Here is a 21,196-nt window from a genome sequence, read left to right as displayed (position 1 = left end):
CATGAAAGATAAGACAATGACAACAAGGAGACTTACAAAGCTCTTACCTCTTCTATTCTGCTCCTTATCCTTTTTCCACATCATCATATATAAAACTCTTTCTAACTTAAGCATCAGAGGCCTTGGCTGGAGCCAACTCCGGCGAATTCTTATTAGTGATCCAGAAATCGACGGTAATAAAAAATATGACTGTCAAGAACTAAGTATGTACTTTATTTTCTAGTTGGCATAAATACCAATTATAGATTGCTACTAAAGCAAGAAAGACTTTGACAGTTGTGAGCTTGGCTATGAGGCTGAAAGTTTCTTGATAGTCAAAACCTTTCCTCTGTGTGTAGCCTTTAGCTATCAATTTTGCTTTGTATCTCTGATGGGAACATCAGAGCCGTTCATTGAGACAATCGAGCCATCAAAGCCGCTCGCTCGTGCCCGCACCAAGGGATGACATCATTATGGCTACGAGAGGATCCTGAGCTACTGGATTGAGTCAGGCCTAGATCGGATCCATTCGAGTCTGCATCATGTTTCTAGCAATTGATGATTGAATAAAAAAACCCCAGCCGCATTCGAGCCGCTCGCTCGCGCCCGCACCAGGGGATGACATCATTATGGCTACGAGAGGATCCTGAGCTACCGGATTGAGTCAGGCCCAAATCGGATCCATTCGAGTCTGCGTCATGTTTCTAGTAATTGGTGATTGAATAAAAAAATCCTAGCCTCTTTCTTGTTCTTGTTCTTCTTCCTCCTCCTCTTCTCTTCTTCCTGCATCTCTATAATCTCTTCTTCCTTCTCCTTCCCTTCTTCTTCCTCTTTCTCCCTTCCTCCTTGTAGTGATCCGCCATCAGCTGCCACAGCATCCCACTACCTGGAGTCCCTCTACCATTCTTATTGCTTTTGTGGGGTTCAGGCTTGACGTGGTCTCAAGTAGTAGCAAGGCAAGTTGGCCGCCAAATCCACCCCATTGCTAACCCATCAGCATGGTTTCCATTAGGTGGGGGTGGGGGCGTGGGAGGTCAAGCTTGGTGGTTGTTTTATGTGATGAAGCTGGAGCAGTGGCTAATGTGCCAATGGAGGAGCAGCTTGGTGGTGAGGCCATAGAGGAGGGTGGTCATGTTAGAGCTAGAAGGAGGCAACGATAAGCTCGCCGGAGGGTTTGAGGATTGAGCTTGCTGTGGTGGGCAAGCTGGTCGCCAGAGTGCAAGATGAGATGTAGTGGTGTCTTTCTCTCTCCATTCACATGTGGTTGTAGTATTTAGATAGTAGATTAATTGGGTCTTGACCAAACCAATTGGCATGTCTATATATTATGTATACACATGTATACATTATATATAATATACATACATATATACATGCATTACATATGTATGTATGCATACATGTATGTATGAATAGAGTAAATATATGGGTGCTGACACATCAATCTAATTAATGCTAGCTTGATGAGATGACAAGGCATCTGACACTAGCAATTTAAGCCGCTAGATGTGATATACTATCTCAAGCTCCTTATATATAAAAAATCACGTGATTTGGAGATCCTTAAGCTTATGTATCATGCGGTCAAAAAATATAAAATCTTTTGTACTACTAAAACTATCCATTTTCTACCACTTAATTATAGATTAGGGATTTTCAAATCACATGATTTTAATGTTTAAATAATTTAGAGATAGTAGATCACATCCATTTAGATCATTGGTTTGGACCCTAGTCATTGGGTAAGGACCGAGTTATTTCGGTTTATGTATGGACATCCAAATATTAGTTCTATTATATATGTATACATTATTGAATACTATGATAATTAATGTTATAGTTGTAATAGAACATCCTAATTCATATAAAACCTGGGATGACTCTCAATTTTTCCTTTCTCATAATACCCAAAGCTAGATTTTTTTTCTTCAGGGGTTTCTACATTCTTAATATCAACTCACTCTTAATATTGCAATTCAAACTATAATGTTAGAAACCCTTTACCATTTTAGCTATCCACAACACCTTGCTCATAATATTTTTCCAAAAAATACTGTTTAGTTAATTTTAATTCAATTCTTGGATTTAGAATCCAGTTAAATTGTTCTGCATATCTAGAATCTTTAGAGATGCATTTTCATGTGCTATAAAAAGTATAAGGAATATCTTACTATAGGATATTCTATGAGTCTAATAATAAGTGGTACAATATTTTGATGAATAAATTATTGTTACAATGTCATGCATGTAGATATAAATTTTGTAATAATAATTTATTTATTATTTAACATATATGGTATCATATATTAGATATATATAATTTGTTATTCATATTTTCTCTAATATGCTATATCATAATTATAAAAATGATTTTCATATTATAAAAATATCGCCATAGTACATTTTTATTATTGATAATTATAATTTAACATATAAATATATGATATTACTATACTACATTATAATAACAAATTATCAAGAACATGTTGTATCTATATAGTAGAACTACATATATTGTATTTTTCATTACATACAAGATAAATTATAAATATAAATATTATAAAAATTTTATTGTTAATTAATATATATCTAATAAATGAAAATATTTGTAACATTTTATTAATATTTTATTTATTTTGTGTTATATTATAATGTTAATATCATATAATTGATATACAAAATAAAAATGAGAGATATGATTTTGAAACAAGTATAAGAAATTGATAAAAAAGGTTGGCCATAGGACTATTTCAAGCTAGACATGGAATATCTCTACAGTAACTTAAAAAACTTGTAGACTCTGCATTAAGTGTTACACACCAATATTAATAGGTTGCATAGTCCAAGTAAGACAGCTGATTTCATTTGGCATTTTTTGCTATTTAGATGGATCTCTATGGTTTTTCACGTGTAAGAAGAGATTCGACAATATGTGTTCTCCACACCAAAATTAAATACATTTAAGTGAAATGAATTCTAGATCCATTATCTCTATGAATAATGTTCCTAAGCTATATATTTCATATAGGCAATTAAAAGGCATTGAGTTTCCTCCAATAGTATCTTTCTTCTTTTTATTCTTCTTTGGGTAGGATGAGCAGAAGTGAGACGAAATTATATTGGAGGTAGGATTGAACCAAAGTCATTAGTATTTAGCATTTAGTGACTTTACTAATCCAAATCAGTTGGCACCTCCGTTAACATTCTAGAATCACCTAGTAGTTTTGGTTTGTTGGGTTCTGGCTGTTGTGTTTGTCAAGTTTTTAATATCATCTAGTAGCCAAATATTTTTGTAATTAAGAGCAAGGCATTGTGGAGTAAAATAACTTATATATCTATTATCTCTATAAATAATGTTCCTAAGCTTTATCTTTTTTCACAAGCAAATAGGAAACATCATGAGATCATACTTATTGTGGTTCTTCCAATAATATCTTCTCTCTTTTCATCTTCTTGCTACTCGGAAGAAGAAGGTATTGTTTTTGTTTGGCCGGGGTGGGTGGGGTGGTGGTTAGCTTTAGCGCATTCCCAACTATATATTAGTTGTCTAATATTTTAATAAAAATGTGGTAAAAAAATAAGCTTCATGATATGTCATGATCAGATTAGTCTAGCTTAAAGTTGCTGTGGTGACCAAGATATAATTAGACTAGGTCGATCCGATTGATAAAAAAGTAGGCCGAGCAGACTAACAGTAGCCAATCTCCAAGGTTACATATTATTCGATATGCCAAATGGAGTTTTGTAGATCGACAGTTGTATCCCGAGCCAACTAGAGCTCTCTTACCTCGGGCAACATCTCTACCATTTCACATGGAAGTAGATTTCTTTCATTACGAGTTAATGCTTGTAATAACGACCTTGGATGGTTACAATACCTCTTAGATAGTTACAACAAATCCTGCACTGTTACAATATGTCTCTTATCAGTTGTATGGCCCCATTACAGTACGACTTCAGGTGGTTGGAGCATGACTCTTAGGAGATTCCGAATTCTATGGCTATATAGAGACCCAAAACTTCTACATGAAAGATAAGACAATGACAACAAGGAGACTTACAAAGCTCCTTCCTCTTCTATTATGCTCCTTATCCTTTTTCCACATCATCATATATAAAACTCTTTCTAACTTAAGCATCAGAGGCCTTGGCCGGAGCCAACTCCGGTGAATTCTTATTAGTGGTCCAGAAATCGACGGTAATAAAAAATATGACTGTCAAGAACTAAGTATGTACTTTATTTTCTCCAAGTTTTTTTCTTAAAGTAATGCAATTGAGAAAGGGCCTTCATTTTCTCTTTCTTTTTCTATCTGCATTGTTACTTTTTGGATGTGGGCAGTCAGTTACGCAAGGTTTAGATTTAGGTAGTTGTTATACCCTTTGTTAAACTGTAGAAAATAACTCCCATAGGTGACATTGAAGATTGGGGCCAAAACATGCCCAATTAATTACCTTTGGTGGGAGTAACAGTGCCATGCTACTCGCATAAGCAAATGCAACTCACTCTTTCCGACAAATTTAAAAAACTTTCAGATCAAATCAGAAGAACAACTCCAACAATAAAGGTACTTTCCACCAGCCCGCAACTTGTTCAATTCAAAAGATCATTGAACAAAATGGCAAGGGGATACCCCCCAAAAGCCTAGAGAACAAGTTCAAGTGGATGACATCAAGAACAGTTTATTGAAGGCAAGGGAGGGCATACAATCACATGATGTGTGAGTTATTAGGCCTCGCATGCCTCAGGAAAGCCCGTTCTTTGTGGCTGTCATTTTAAACATTAGGATATGCAACACCAATATCAAATATCAATGTAATCAAGGACATTATGGGAGCCCATCACAATCTTCCCTAACCACCAAAATGGTCCCCATTAATGTGCCATGGTTCCCTTCTTTGGCTCTTCTCCATCGGATATAGTAGGAAGACAGGATCCTCCATTGGATATTGGGCAGGATCTAGTAGCATAAATAGATGAAATGTCTGAAGATCCTCCATTGGATATTGGACAGGATCTAGTAGCATAAATGGATGAAATGTCTGATAGCAACTTTGTCCATGGTCGTCACACCTCAATGGTTAATCTCAGGCTTCAAGATCTGTTATGGCCCATCAATGCGCCGACCTTAGTTCCTAGCACTAATGCAAGTCAAGGCACAAGTTGTTGGGGCCTCAAGGATGCTCCTTGCCGACCATCCAAGTTGAGCTGGATCTCGAGGTCAAAAATGGCAGGATATTTGTCATCTTGATGACTCAATAAATGATCGATACCCAGATGGACCAAGATCTCAATTTATCCACAGAAACAAATTTGAAAAGAATTAAGGATATTTTGGGATCTTGGTCAATAATATTTACATATAAAAAAAATACAATTAAGATATTTCAAATTTTTTAATATATTAGCAAGCCAGCAACTATTATCTCAATTGGTTGGTACGTCTCTCTTGCGAGATCGCCATTAGAGGTCAAAAACTTTGACTGGTGCGCGCGCCCACGCGTGTGCGCGTGCGCGGGCGTCATTAGGAGGTTCAAGTTGTAATTTTGGGTATCTTTGCGTGGCAAGAGGGACATTGTCCATGGTGCAATCAAGGCCTGGTTGGGAAGCTTGGTTGCGTACATTTATGTGGCATTCTTGGGCTTGACTTTTGGTTAGGTTCAGGCTTGCCAATGTCAGGCTGCATTCTTTTGTTTGGTAATGCATTTAAGCTAGTATGACATTGAGCTGTCTTTTATTGGTTCCATGGAACTCAATTGCCACATTGGGCGGATAAGAGATCGAAGTGGATCTCTAAGATTTTTGACCAGCATCTGAACAGCTTGAGATTCGGGTAGAGGGATCTCGGTTTTGATTAGAACCTCCCTAAATCTATTAAAAAAGGCTTCAAAGTCCTCTTCAGGGCGTTGAGCTATGTCCTGAAGATCGGTGATGGTTGGCTTCTTGCCAGTGAGATAGGAGTACTGGTTGAGAAAGTTAGTGTCCAGTCTCACAGTTACTGATTAACTTCCTTCACCAGCTCCTAATTGAAAAAATGACCTAATCTTTCATAACAACCGATTTTGATTCAATTCCAACAAAAGGATATATTTCCACTTAGCTATTGCTTGAAAGAGTCATTTCTCTCCTTTCTTCTTTTTAGTAGGTGAAGCTGAGTGAACTCATACCCTTAGGGGGGGAATCACTGAACACAGACTTAATCGGTTCTTTTTTCCATTTTAACTACCCTCAGACCGGACCTCTAGCTCTAGAGTTAGAACTTGGGTTTAAGGCCTTCTCCTTAATTTTATTTGGTAGGTTAGCTTGCCGTGGGACATGTTTAGGTCAGGCTCACCAAACCCATAAGTCCTTGTAATAAATATTTCATGTCATTATTATTATTATTATTTTATATTTGCACCTAAATAATTTTGTTAGTTAATATGTTATGAAGTCTAGGATTTGAAATAGGAATACAACACTATCCAACATAACTTGCAAGTACTATATTGGTCATCTAGTTTGAGATTGGGTTTGAGATAATGCGGATTGTACTAGGTAAATTGAGTGGGCTTGGTAGCGCCTTGGTATGGATGGGCTATGCCCGACCTTCAACCTCCTCCAGTATATATGTATGTATATATGCACACATATTAGTATTTGACATGTGTGAAAAAGAAGGCATATTTTTATTCTTTTTGACTCAAAGCAAGGATGGAGGCCGTTGGTTTCCCAAATTTTGGGTATTTCTACAATGTATAATAATAAAATGCTGAAAGATATAATTATTTTCAGTTGGAAAATAGATAAACTTAGTTCGCAGACTTATATTGAAAGAGAAACAAGAGATGAGCAACTCTCAAAATTAAGAGTGTACTTATATTAAATTATATGAATAATAAATTCAAGAATTTTTTCACATGATGATACCTACATTTTTTTGGTAAATTATAGAAAAGTTCTAGCTTTTTAGATTTTTGGAGCATAATTCCTAAATTTCTTACAGAGTACAGAGAAGAAAAGGCTTGTTATGCACTATTCTGAACCTATGTGAGCTACTGGGAACGTATGCTACATGCACTATTTGTAGCGCTATGTATTGTCACAATGTGGACTATTTAACATAATAATATTAATTAAGGACTTTTTTAGCACTACTATTAATTTTGAAACAAATTGCTTAAGGCTACAAAAGAGCCAATCAAGCTTTAGGCTACTAAAGCTTAGCTTGGCCAATGAAAGTTAATCAGTTCATGACAAGGTATGTACATGACAAGGTCTAGAGAATCTGACTATATCCAAGAAGATTTTATCTTAATTGAGTATATCTGATGGAGGAACCGGATCATTTAACTCTTACCCTTTATTTTGTTTGGACAATGGTTATAAGCCTGCCCTATCACTTCAAGGACCTGCAAACCATGTTGATTTTTACTTCTTGTCTGTATATATTTCCCTTTTCTAGAGCCATGAGGCCAAGTTCCATAAGGATTAAGTGGTCTCCATTTGGTGTGTTTAAATTCCATCCCATTTTATTCCCATTTCCCCTTACAAAGGTGAAATTTCTACTTGGTGTAAAATGGAGAAGCAATAGCATTAATTTTAACAAAAAATAATATTGTTGTTAAAATGGAGAAACAATAGCATTAATTTTAGCAAAAAATAATATTATTGTCAGTAACCATACCCTTTTTTAAGGAGAATATACTTAACGTAGATTTTAGCATGATGATCACAATAATGGAAATAATGAGCTAGGTTCATTTCATGAGATTCAGAATAAACTGATGACATAGTCATTCTACGTCTCAAAAAGAAGATAGAGGTAATGATTATTTTATTTTTTCTTAAAATAAAACAATTGAGGAGAGTTTCCATATGATAATTGACTTATCTAAACTATCATTGTTATTAATGGGCCACTTTTTGATTGAGAGGTAGATCTCTTATATCCTTTTATTAGATTCTTGCATTATAAATGGCGGTTAAGATAACTATCGCGAATAATTTGATTACACTTATTATGGCTACCAGCCCATTAAACACAAGACTGCAGATTTAAGAGTACTCCAACAAACTCTTATTTGTTTTAGTATTTTGACAATGTGTTTGTTTTAGAGAAGATAGATTAATATCTTGAGATGGCTGATAAGATTTAAAGTCACATAAATGTTAGCATATCGTTCAATTTTTTTTTATCTTTATAATTTGTCATAAAAGGAAAGCACTATATTGTTTGTTTTAATAAATGGAAATCACCACTATTGAAGGAAAGTATTTTATAGTGGATCTAAACGAAGATTTGGTACATTTATTTAATAAATAGGTTCCTATATAACTATTTATTTGTTCTTCTTACAGTTGTCCTGTAAAAATTTTTGTAGTCATATGTAAGAGGAAAAAAGCTACTCCAAGCACAATTTAGAGGTCCACACATTGCTTGAAAAGTAAATACGAATATATCTAATGTTCATGCATACACACTAAGCAAATGCGCCAGAGAGAGAGAGAGAGAGACAATAACAAAAGCATGATAGCTATAACATAATTATGCTAGATAGCGAGGCTTAACTCTTGAAAGAAGAATATTATAATCAGAGGATAACAATAACAACAATGATAACATTGAAAACAACAACAATCTTGCGCTAAGACAAATTAGAAACCTTGAAATCCAACATAGCAAGCCGTAGATCCGTCATGACCCTTTATTGAAGCACTTTGTATCCTTCTATATGAATGAGATGGACACTGAATCTTCACTCTCACATTCAAACTTCTTGTTCTTCGTATCATTCTTCTGATCCTCAGCCTCCTTCAACGGCATTGATTTCCTGGATGAAGGCCAGATAATGGCCTTTCCTATGTTAATCGAAGGTTTCAAGTCAACCAGGGGCGGCTCAATACATTCCGGGGCCTAAGGCGAATCCAATGAACGAGACCTTTTTTTTTAATAATAATTTTCTTAAATAAATATAAAATACTTAAAAAAATATATGAAAATAGATAGCTATCAAGTACACTATTTCAACAAAGATACATGAATCTAACAAAGATAGGCAAGAAGCCTTTTCAATTTAATATAATTTTTGAATGGAAGCACATAAAAGTAATTACTCTAAATAAAGGGCCATTAAACTGATTAAATAACTGAAATAATGCTTGGCAATACTGTTTACTATGTCAAGCAAGAGCCGAATAGGAAAAGATCATCCCATGGCACTTCATGGTCAAGGTAAAGAAAAGAATTTGTCCATAAAGGAACCTCTCTATAAGAGAAAGTAGGGTCATTATGAGAAATTCACTCCATCTAATTAATAAAAGTTCCATCCCACCATCTCCCCTTCAAGTGAGTACCCAAGCAGCAACTGCAACATCACAGCACAGCAGCCATTCAACCCCCTCCCTCCTTTTCTCTCTCTACCACCCAAGAGGGGAGAAGAAACCGAGAGGAGAAAACTAAAAGAATCTCCACCCTCCAAGAAGTCCATCTCCAATCCCCCTGTCTTTCTTTCGGATGGCCCAGCTGGATCAGGAGTAATGTGAGGGAAGGAAAACCAAGACCAAAACCAAAAAAGAGAAGGGATGAAAGGTATGAGTGGCTTCAGGCGTCTATCAAGCCAACCAAAACCCTCCTCTCTCTCTCTCTCTCTCCCCACCCAAAACAAAACTACTGTCCCCAACATCCCAAATTGCCCCTATGCAGGCCAGAAAACTCTCCACCTCCCTTCCATCAAGGGGGAAGACTCGTAGCCAGCTCCTGATCCCGTTTTATATGGGGCCTTTGCTTCCTTTTGGTCAGCCTCCCGGAGGCTTTCCATTGGCCCGGGGCCTTAGGCGACCACTGTTGCCCAGAGATGGTCACCCAAGAGGGGGGTGAATTGGGTGTTTTAAAACTTTTGTCTAATTAAAAAATAAAACACACAAATGTATAAGCTAAAGCTAAAATAAAGCTATGAAGACAAACAATCGCAAACACAAGCTTTTATAGTGGTTCGGAGCCTCCACTGCTCCTACATCCACTCCCCAAAGCACCTTTGGGAATTTCCACTATAATCCACGATTACAGTACGGTAGTTTTGCGAGTTCACTACCCAACTCGTTGTTTTACACCGGGCTAACAACAAACCCTATAACCCCCAATTTCACTTAGGCTTGGGACGCCTTTCCCTTGTTCCAAGTCCCTTGACTGGAACAAGCACCACAATGAAAGGTTTTACAAAGGATTGAAAAGCTCTAAATCAGCAAATATGACAATGATAAACAATAGAACCCGGAAGAATCCTTTTGCCGTTGGAAGCGTGGGAAATGATGATTCTTCCGATGTGGATCGCGTAGGCTTGAGTATGAGCTTTGAATCCCGAGCGGAAGAGAGTGGTTGAGCTTGAAATCACTTGGAAAGCTTGAAAGCACTTGATTTCTTCACTTGAATGCACTCACTCCCTTGAACTTCTCTCTCTTGCTTCTCTCTTAAATGATCTAGCTTTTGGGTTGGTGAAGAGTTGTTGAGAAGCACTTAAGAGGTCCCTTTTATAGCCCAAAAAGCAAATATAGCCGTTAGAGATAAAGTAAAAGAGATTTGAAATTCAAACCAAACCTGTAAAAGCTGTCAGTCGCGTCCCAGGCGCTCCGGGGACGTCTCTGCTTCAACGAGAGACGTCTCGGCTACAAGATTTTACTTTTTACGTTGTCTGGGGACGACTCGGCTCTTTACGGGGACGACTCTAGAATTGTACCGTTTGAATCCTTGCCTTTCTGATTTGCTGAGAGGGTCGTCTCTGCACTTTACGGGGACGTCTCGGCTTGTTTGCACTTTTTGAATGGGGACGACTCCGCTGCCTTGGGGACGACTCCGCTTCTTTATCTCAGAAAAACATGTCTTCTGAAATTCCCTGAGAGAGTCGACTCCGCTCTTTCAGGGGACGTCTCCGCTGCCTTATCACTGAAAAAGTCATTCTCTGGAAAACCCTGAGAGAGCCGTCTCCGCTATCTTGGGGACGACTCGGGAAGTCTGCTTTTTTACTTGCGGGGACGACTCCGCGTACGGTGGGGACGTCTCGCGCATATCTCTTGAAAACTGCCTTTCTGCCGCCACTGAGAGAGTCGACTCCGCTACTGAGAGAGTCGACTCCGCTATCGCGGGGACGACTCGGCATGTGCCAGGGACGTCTTCAGACGTGCCAGTTCTTCCTGTTTGTGCCAGAGACGTCTCTGAGACAACCCGGAGACGTCTCGGCTGTCCCTGAACTTTTTCTTTCATCTCAAAAATTCTTTAATAAGTCCTTAAAAATCATGGGAACTTGCCTAGACATTTCTTAACAATATTCCTAATAAAATACATGAAATCCTCAATTAAATTGTTAAGATAAATGGAATTATACTCTAGTGTTTTGTATTCATCAAAATCCATTAGGGGGTCAAGAATCTCCCCCTTTTTGATAATGACAAAACATTGAGTATATGCAAAATTCGAAATTTAAACATATACACAGTATTTGATCAGTTGTATAAGCATAATGTTTTGATTAGAGCTAGATACAGTGTACATAATTCAAAATAGTCAATTTTCAGTTCTATCATTATGCATAAGATTGATCTTTATAGCTCTTAAGCAATTTTAGCATATCAACTGAATTTGAATTAAGTTAAAATTTGAAAGCTAAGTTCTTTTTGACTCCCCCTTTCTTTTCCAGAAGGGCAATTATCTAAAAGCCAATATTTTTCAATTTTATCTTTTCTAATTCAACTTTGGAGTATGAATTTCGTATTTTGCATTCCAATGTATCCAATATCCATATTGGTTCTACTCTTGGTTCTACTCCCCCTTCTATATATTTACTCCCCTTTTTTGTCATCAACAATGAAGGGGACAAATTATCCTTCCATGAACTACTCAAGGAGATTCAAGTTGTGCTCTCCCTGTCCAAGTTATTTCTATTAAAGAATTTTAGTCATTCATATCACTCCCCCTTTGTTTTGGAATTCATTTCAGACTCCTCTTTTTGTTTAACATAGTTATCACAAGATGTGCTCCCCCTGTGTCATATGCATGGATAAGTTGTGTTGAATTTGAATACTTAAGGTATGTTATGAGATTTTTATGGCACATCACAAGAAACACATACACAGTCACAGAATCACATACACAGTAGCACATACACAAGGTTTCAAAAGAAATTGTATTCATGTATCATTGTAAACCTTTGAAGTCAGTACATAGTTAAAAGAAGAAATCATTACAAGTATTGATTTCTACTACAAAAAGTGTTTCAAAATAGCCTAGGGTTTACAAAAAGAAGATCCTACAAAATGTCCCTCATCGGCGACGTTGCTCATAGACCCTACAAGCTGCATCTATAAATGCATTGATTGAATCCATTAGGGTCTTGAAATGATCTCCCTGTGACTTATGGAAGGCTGCCACGAGTGCTTCAAATTCTATGGTTGCCATTTCAATTCTTCCTCTGAGTTGGGCAACCAAGGTGCCCACATTTCCTCCTGGGCTTGTCAACTCTTTAAGATTCTTTGAAATGGCCTTCAAACTGTCCTTTAGCTCGATTGATCTGACTGTTTGGGTGGCACCCACACCAATTATTTCTTGCGTTGTGGCTTCAATTTGAGCTCTAATGTCCTTTAGCTCTTATAGAAGCCCTTCATGTGAAGCTCTGATGGGGGCCAACTCAGTAGAGATCATGGATCTCATTTCCTCCCTCATTTGTTGGCAAATGACAGATGCTAAGGTACGCATCTGGTCTTCTGATAGGAAGGAGGGCCCACTGACTGGAGGAGGTGGTGGCATGGATGTGGAAGGTCCAGCTGAGCTGGAGGGTATATCAGGCAAATCCATGTGGCTAGGTGGAGGAGAGTGGTGGTCAGGCTCCTGAAGTGGGATCTCAGGCTCTAGAATTTGGGCTTTTCTCTTTGGTACCTTGACCCACGACCCATCTACTTTATGAAACTCCATTCTTCGCATTGTGCCCTCATTATAATAGTCGGTGTTTCTCAAGGGTTTTGCAGGCTCATTTGTTGGAATGGGAACTTTGAAGTGTTTGAATACTAGGGTAAATATCATGCCATAGGGTATACTAAACCTAGAATACCTATGACATAGAGCAATGTAGTTCAACATAAGTCTAGGGAGGTTTAGGGGAATCCCTAGTAGGATATGATGCATAATAACTAAGTCTCGCTCCGAAATAAAATCGAAGCGACCGGTTTTAGGAAACAAGACCCGGTTGACAATACTCAAAAGGAGTCTCATCTCAGCGTTTAGGTCTTGAGAGTTGACAACATCAAGAGGGCCGCAGTCCTCTCGTCCTAAAAGTAAATTTAGGGCTATTTCCCTTTGGGGATGTGAGGTTGGAGCCTCACCGTCCTTAGGGATTTGCAAAATAGTGGACAAGATGTCCTCATTAATTTCTACTAATGTCCCCCGGACATATGCAGTGTACCCTAAGTCCCCTAAGGCCATATTGCTAAAAAGTTCTCTAACTAGACCGGGGTAGGTCGAGGTATTGAGGGTACAAAGGTGCTCCCACCCTTGGGCTCGGAGTCTCTCTCCAATAGAGAACCCCTCACTGTCTAAAAATGCAAAATCTATGTACCTACCGGTCGTCACTGTGCGATTTGCACAGAAAATGGTCGTGGTTGGCGGAGCAACCGGAGGAGACGGCGCGGAAGGTTCTTCCCTCCGTTCCTCACCGTCGGCCGCTACCCTAGGTCGCCTTCCACCGGTTCGTCTAGCCCTCTTTGGTGCCATGGATGCTAGGGTTTGTGATGGAGAGCAAATGGAGGCTAGGGTTTGAGGTGGAGAGCAAATGGAGGCTAGGGTTTTTTGTTTTGGTCGGGGATGAGAGAAGATAGCTCGGGTCGGCTCGAGCGGTTTCACTTATTAAAAAAAAAAACCTCGTTCGGTCCCCGAGACGTCTCCGCGACTAAGGCGAGACGTCTCGCCTGGGGGGACGTCTCTGCGATTTGCCAGAGACGTCTCCGGCACTGAAAAATTTCAGACTGAATTCTATCTTTTTCCAAATTTTTGTTTAATCACCCTAATCAACATGATTTCTTTTGATAAATACAGAGTGAATTTGTTTGTGATCCTCCCCCTTAATAATACATCCTATAATAAATTGATAAAGATTTTTGAATTATTAATGTTGAAATGAGGAATGTTTGACCAAATTTCGAATACCTATGAAATAGGCTCTGAAAATATCTCCATGAAGAGTCCAAGGGAGGGTAACCATCCTCCGGAAAGTCAAACAGTTCGTCATTTAGCTTAGATGAATTCATGCTTTCACTTATGTTTACCTTGAGGTGGATTACTAGTTTGAGTGGCAAAGCAATGCAATACAAGTTTAATTTATTTGCTAGGATCATACAAGCTCAAGGCATTCCTTAAGAAGTTGAATCTATCTTTACAAAGGGGCTTTGTAAAGATATCGGCCAATTGATTTTTAGTACATATATATTCAATCATCACATCATTTTTCAGCACATGATCCCTAATAAAATGATGCCTAATCTCTATATGCTTTGACTTAGAGTGTTGGACAGGATTTTTTGTTAAATTAATTGCACTTGTATTATCACATTTAATTGGTATAATATTCATTTTGATACCGAAGTCTTCAAGTTGTTGCTTAATCCAAAGGACTTGGGCACAACAGCTTCCAGCTGCAATGTACTCAGCCTCAGCTGTGGACAAGGCAACTGAATTTTGTTTCTTGCTAAACCAAGAAACCAAATTAGCACCCAAGAATTGACATGTGCCGTTTGTGCTTTTTCTGTCGAGTTTGCACCCGGCAAAATCAGCATCGGAATAAGCAATTAAATTTATGTCAGATTGTTTAGAATACCATAAGCCAACATTAGATGTCCCTACTAGATATCTAAAAATTCTTTTAACAGCTTGCAGGTGTGATTCCTTAGGACATGCTTGGTATCTAGCACACATACAAACACTGAATAATATATCTGGTCTACTAGCGGTAAGGTAAAGTAAAGAGCCTATCATACCTCTGTACAATTTGCAGTCTATACTTTTACCTTTTTCATCTTTGTCAAGCTTGCAACTTGAGCCCATGGGTGCGCTGATTTCCTTTGCATCCTTCATCTTGAATTTTTCCAACATTTTCTTGATGTATTTGGACTGACTGATGAAGATGCCTTCCTCTGATTGTTTTATTTGTAGCCCAAGGAAGAAGTTGAGCTCACCCATCATGCTCATTTCAAATTCTCCCTGCATAAGCTTGGCAAACTCTTGACAAAGACTATCATTAGTAGCACCAAAAATTATATCATCCACATAAATTTGCACAAGCAATAAGTCATTTCCTTTTCTTTTAATGAAGAGGGTTTTGTCTACATTTCCTCTCTTAAATTTATTTTCAATTAGAAAATTACTTAATCTTTCATACCATGCCCTAGGGGCTTGCTTAAGTCCATACAATGCTTTATGCAATTTATACACATAATCTGGATGTAAGTGATTTTCGAAACCTGGAGGTTGTCCTACATAAACTTCCTCCATTATATAACCATTTAAAAAGGCACTTTTTACATCCATTTGATAGAGTTTAAAATCCATGAAGCATGCATATGCCAAAAGTAATCTAATAGCCTCTAATCTAGCAACAGGAGCAAAAGTTTCATCAAAGTCTATTCCTTCCTCCTGATTATATCCTTTGGCCACTAGCCTAGCTTTGTTTCTTATTACTATCCCATCTTCATCTAGTTTATTTCTATATACCCATTTAGTGCCTATGATTGAAACATTAGGGGGTCTTTTCATTAGAGTCCAAACTTCATTTCTTTCAAATTGGTTTAATTCCTCTTGCATAGCATTCATCCAATTATCATCTTTTTCAGCTTCTTCTAGTGATTTAGGCTCTATTTGTAAAACGAAAGCAAGATAATTACTAGTATTTCTTAGAGAGGATCTTGTCCTTACCCCTTGTGAGGGATCACCAAGGATTAGATCCCTTGGATGACCATGTGCATACCTCCATTCCTTAGGAAGATCTTGATTTCTCAACGGAGGTTGGTCTTCTTCTTCATCTTGCTGAATTGTATCTTCTTTGATCTCATCCTCTTGTTGTTTGTCTTGTATGGAGAATTCCTTCATTCGGTCTTCAAGTATACCTGCATCACCATCTTCTTCTTTTCTAGAAGAATCTCCATTAGCTTCATCAAAAACAACATGAATGGATTCTTCAATAACGAGAGTTCTCTTGTTGAAGACCCTGTATGCTCTACTAGATGAGGAATAACCTAAGAAGATCCCCTCATCTGATTTAGCACTAAATTTGCTTAGATTGTCCTTTCCATTATTTAAAATAAAGCATCGACAACCGAAAACATGAAAATAACTTATATTTGGTTTCTTACCTTTCATCAATTCATACGGTGTTTTCTTTAAGATGGATCTAACTAAAGCACGATTTAAAATATAACATGAGGTATTTATTGCTTCAGCCCAAAAATATTTTGGTAGATCCGATTCGCACAACATGGTACGAGCCATATCTGCTAGTGTGCGATTCTTCCTTTCTACCACCCCATTTTGTTGGGGTGTCCTAGGTGCCGAGAAATTGTGATTGATACCATTTTCGTCACAAAACTTTTCAAAGTGCTGATTTTCAAACTCGGTACCATGATCACTCCTAATTGCTTTTAGTTTAAGATTGAGTTTATTCGAAACTCTATTATGAAACTTGATAAAAGCGGGAAAGGACTCATCTTTATGTGCAAGAAATGAAACCCATGTAAAACGTAAAAAATCATCAACAATTACAAGACCAAATTTCTTACCCCCTAGACTAGCAGTTCTAGTGGGTCCAAACAAATCCATGTGGATTAGTTCTAAGGGTTTTGTTGTTGAGACTATGTTTTTAGACTTGAAAGAGCTTCTCGTTTGTTTTCCTAATTGACATGCAGCACAAATTTTGTTCTTTTCAAAATCTATCTTTGGTAGTCCTTTGACTAGATCTTTTGTAATCAATTTAGAAATTAAATCCATGCTAGCATGTCCTAACCTACGATGCCATAACCAACTAGTCTCATTGACTTTGGGACTCATGGCTACAAGACATTGGCCATTCTTCATGATGAGATCATCAAGATCAACCATGTAAACATTTTCATGCCTATGTCCTGTGAGTATGATCTCATTGTCAATTGGACTACTAATTATGCATAGTGATGATTCAAATGACACTTTAAATCCCTTGTCACAAAATTGACTTATACTTAATAGATTATGTTTTAGTCCATTAACTAACAATACATTGTCAATAAAAGAGGAGGGTGAAATGGAGATTTTACCAACACCAATGATTTGACCTTTAGCATTGTCTCCAAATGTGACTACTCCTCCTTCTTTTGATTTCAAAGTGACGAAGAGACTCTTGTCACCGGTCATATGCCTTGAGCAACCACTATCAAGATACCACATTCTCCTTTTATTCCCGGCTGCAAGGCATATCTGCAAAATGATCATGTGAAGCTCTTAGGTACCCAAGTTTTCTTGGGTCCTTCGTGGTTAGTGTAGTTGGTTCCCTTAGGCACCCATACTTTAGTTATGTTTTTAGCTTTCACAAATGTACTCTTGTTAGTTTGGATCTTTCTTTGAATACAAGAGTAGGCTTTATGTCCATTCTTTCTGCAATGAAAGCATGTAGGTTTTTCAGTTTTTACATCTTTTGCTTTTACAAAGAAATTCTTTAGATACTTTTGTTGTTTGTTAGTTTTATATCCTAATCCGGCTTTATTAAAAACAGCTCTTTGATTTGAAAGAATAAGATTTAATTTTTCAGAGCTTTGTGTGAATTTTTCAACAATTGGTTTGTATTTATGTACCTCATTTTTAAGATTTAAATTTTCTTTAACTAGCTCTTCCTTATCCTTTTTAAGGGATTCAACATTTTGTGCAAGTGAGGTATTATTATCGAGTAGAGATTTTACTTTTAGATTTAATTTCTTAATTAGTGTTTTTCCCGTTTTATTTTCAATGCTAAGTTTTAAGTTTCTATTTTCTAGGTCAATGGTGTTAATATTTTTAACGCTCTCCTTCTCAATCAATAGGTTTTCAATATCTTCTTTCAGTTTTTGATTGGAGGCTTTTAACTCTTTATTCTTTGCTCCTAACATACTACAATCACCCATAAGTTCTTGAAAAGCTTCATACAATTCTTCTAAAGTAAAATTTATAGTTGAGTTTTGACATACCTCATCGTCTTCGAACGCCATGAAGCACAAATTGGCGGTCTCTTCCTTCTCTTCCTCGGAGGAGGATGTGTCACTATCGTCCCAAGTTGCCTTTAATGCCTTTTTCTTCTTCTTCCCAAAGTACTTCTTTTGTTGAGAGCATTCGGAACGAATGTGTCCCGGTCTCTTGCAATCATAGCATATGATTGGGTCTCTTTCTTTTTTCTTTTCTTTTTTCCAATCATTTCTCCCTCCAAATTTCTTTCTTGGGAAGGGTTTCTTTCTTCTCATAAATTTCTTAAACTTCCTTACTATTAAACCCAAATCCTCATCTTCGTTTTCCTCTTCACTCTCACTACTTTCTTCTTCACACACACTCGAGGTAGCCTTGAGTGCGATTGTCTTCTTCTTTGGCAACTCTTCTTCATGTTGCTTCATTGTGAGCTCATGCGTCATCAATGAGCCCAATAGTTGTTCTAGTCCCAAGGTGTTGAGGTCTTTGGCTTCTACGATTGCCGTGACCTTTGCTTCCCATGCTTTCGGCAAAGACCTGAGAATTTTACTCACAAGTTCCGGATTAGTGTAAGATTTACCCAAACTCTTTAGACCATTAATTATATCGGTGAAGCGTGTAAACATGCATGTGATGGTTTCATTGGGTTCCATCTTAAACAACTCATATTTGTGAACAAGAATGTTCACTTTAGACTCTTTGACTTGATTTGTACCCTCGTGGGTAACTTCAAGCCTATCCCATATTTTCTTAGCGGAACTACATGTGGAGACTCTATTAAACTCATTTACATCTAGAGCACAAAATAATGAGTTCATGGCTCTTGAATTGAGTTGAGCCATCCTATCATCATTCTCATCCCAATCCTCCTCAGGTTTGGGAACTTGAATGCCATTAACCATGTGTGATGGTTCTTGTGGTCCCTTGACTATAACCCTCCACAAGGCATAGTCTTGTGCTTGAATGAAGATTCTCATTCTAGTCTTCCAATAGGTATAATTTGTCCCATTGAAGAGTGGAGGTCTATTGGTTGCTTGCCCCTCAGCAGGAACATTGTTAAAGGGTGTTGCCATCTAGATCTTTGGCTAAGACGATTAGGTCTTTCAAGAAATACACAGAGCACCTGCTCTGATACCACTTGTTGCCCAGAGATGGTCACCCAAGAGGGGGGGTGAATTGGGTGTTTTAAAATTTTTGTCTAATTAAAAAATAAAACACACAAATGTATAAGCTAAAGCTAAAATAAAGCTATGAAGACAAACAATCGCAAACACAAGCTTTTATAGTGGTTCGGAGCCTCCACTGCTCCTACATCCACTCCCCAAAGCACCTTTGGGAATTTCCACTATAATCCACGATTACAGTACGGTAGTTTTGCGAGTTCACTACCCAACTCGTTGTTTTACACCGGGCTAACAACAAACCCTATAACCCCCAATTTTACTTAGGCTTGGGACGCCTTTCCCTTGTTCCAAGTCCCTTGACTGGAACAAGCACCACAATGAAAGGTTTTACAAAGGATTGAAAAGCTCTAAATCAGCAAATATGACAATGATAAACAATAGAACCCGGAAGAATCCTTTTGCCGTTGGAAGCGTGGGAAATGATGATTCTTCCGATGTGGATCGCGTAGGCTTGAGTATGAGCTTTGAATCCCGAGCGGAAGAGAGTGGTTGAGCTTGAAATCACTTGGAAAGCTTGAAAGCACTTGATTTCTTCACTTGAATGCACTCACTCCCTTGAACTTCTCTCTCTTGCTTCTCTCTTAAATGATCTAGCTTTTGGGTTGGTGAAGAGTTGTTGAGAAGCACTTAAGAGGTCCCTTTTATAGCCCAAAAAGCAAATATAGCCGTTAGAGATAAAGTAAAAGAGATTTGAAATTCAAACCAAACCAGTAAAAGCTGTCAGTCACGTCCCAGGCGCTCCGGGGACGTCTCTGCTTCAACGAGAGACGTCTCGGCTACAAGATTTTACTTTTTACGTTGTCTGGGGACGACTCGGCTCTTTACGGGGACGACTCTGGAATTGTACCGTTTGAATCCTTGCCTTTCTGATTTGCTGAGAGGGTCATCTCTGCACTTTACGGGGACGTCTCGGCTTGTTTGCACTTTTTGAATGGGGACGACTCCGCTGCCTTGGGGACGACTCCGCTTCTTTATCTCAGAAAAACATGTCTTCTGGAATTTTCTGAGAGAGTCGACTCCGCTCTTTCAGGGGACGTCTCCGCTGCCTTATCACCGAAAAAGTCATTCTCTGGAAAACCCTGAGAGAGCCGTCTCCGCTATCTTGGGGACGACTCGGGAAGTCTGCTTTTTTACTTGTGAGGACGACTCCGCATACGGTGGGGACGTCTCGCGCATATCTCTTGAAAACTGCCTTTCTGCCGCCACTGAGAGAGTCGACTCCGCTACTGAGAGAGTCGACTCCGCTATCGCGGGGACGACTCGGCAGGTGCCAGGGACGTCTCCAGACGTGCCAGTTCTTCCTGTTTGTGCCAGAGACGTCTCTGAGACAACCCGGAGACGTCTCGGCTGTCCCTGAACTTTTTCTTTCATCTCAAAAATTCTTTAATAAGTCCTTAAAAATCATGGGAACTTGTCTAGACATTTCTTAACAATATTCCTAATAAAATACATGAAATCCTCAATTAAATTGTTAAGATAAATGGAATTATACTCTAGTGTTTTGTATTCATCAAAATCCATTAGGGGGTCAACAACCACCTCGGTCGCCTAGGGCTCGGGCCGGCCCTGAAGTCAATCTTTCTTAATTGGTGTTTCGTTTCTGCCAACATTTTCTTTTTTTTATTCTTGCTATGTGAACTCATGTGCCCTCCATGTGAGAATAGGCCTAAATGGGCTAAAACTGACAGGCCCAGCTGACTTCAGCCCAAGCCCAAAACTAGAATAGGAAAAGCCCCTGCACCGTCTTCCTCGAAGTGGAGCTGCCATGGAGGCAGTTGAACTCCCTGACTTTGTGGGGAGTTAAAACGGCCGTTGGCCGCCTCGTGGTGTTTATCC

Source organism: Phoenix dactylifera, chromosome 5, assembly GCF_051530095.1.
Source record: "Phoenix dactylifera cultivar Ajwa chromosome 5, Ajwa_hap1_PhDact_Kaust_v1.1, whole genome shotgun sequence".
NCBI lineage: Eukaryota > Viridiplantae > Streptophyta > Magnoliopsida > Arecales > Arecaceae > Phoenix > Phoenix dactylifera.
The sequence above is the reverse complement of the archived record's forward strand: the minus strand, read 5'-3'. Positions refer to the sequence as shown.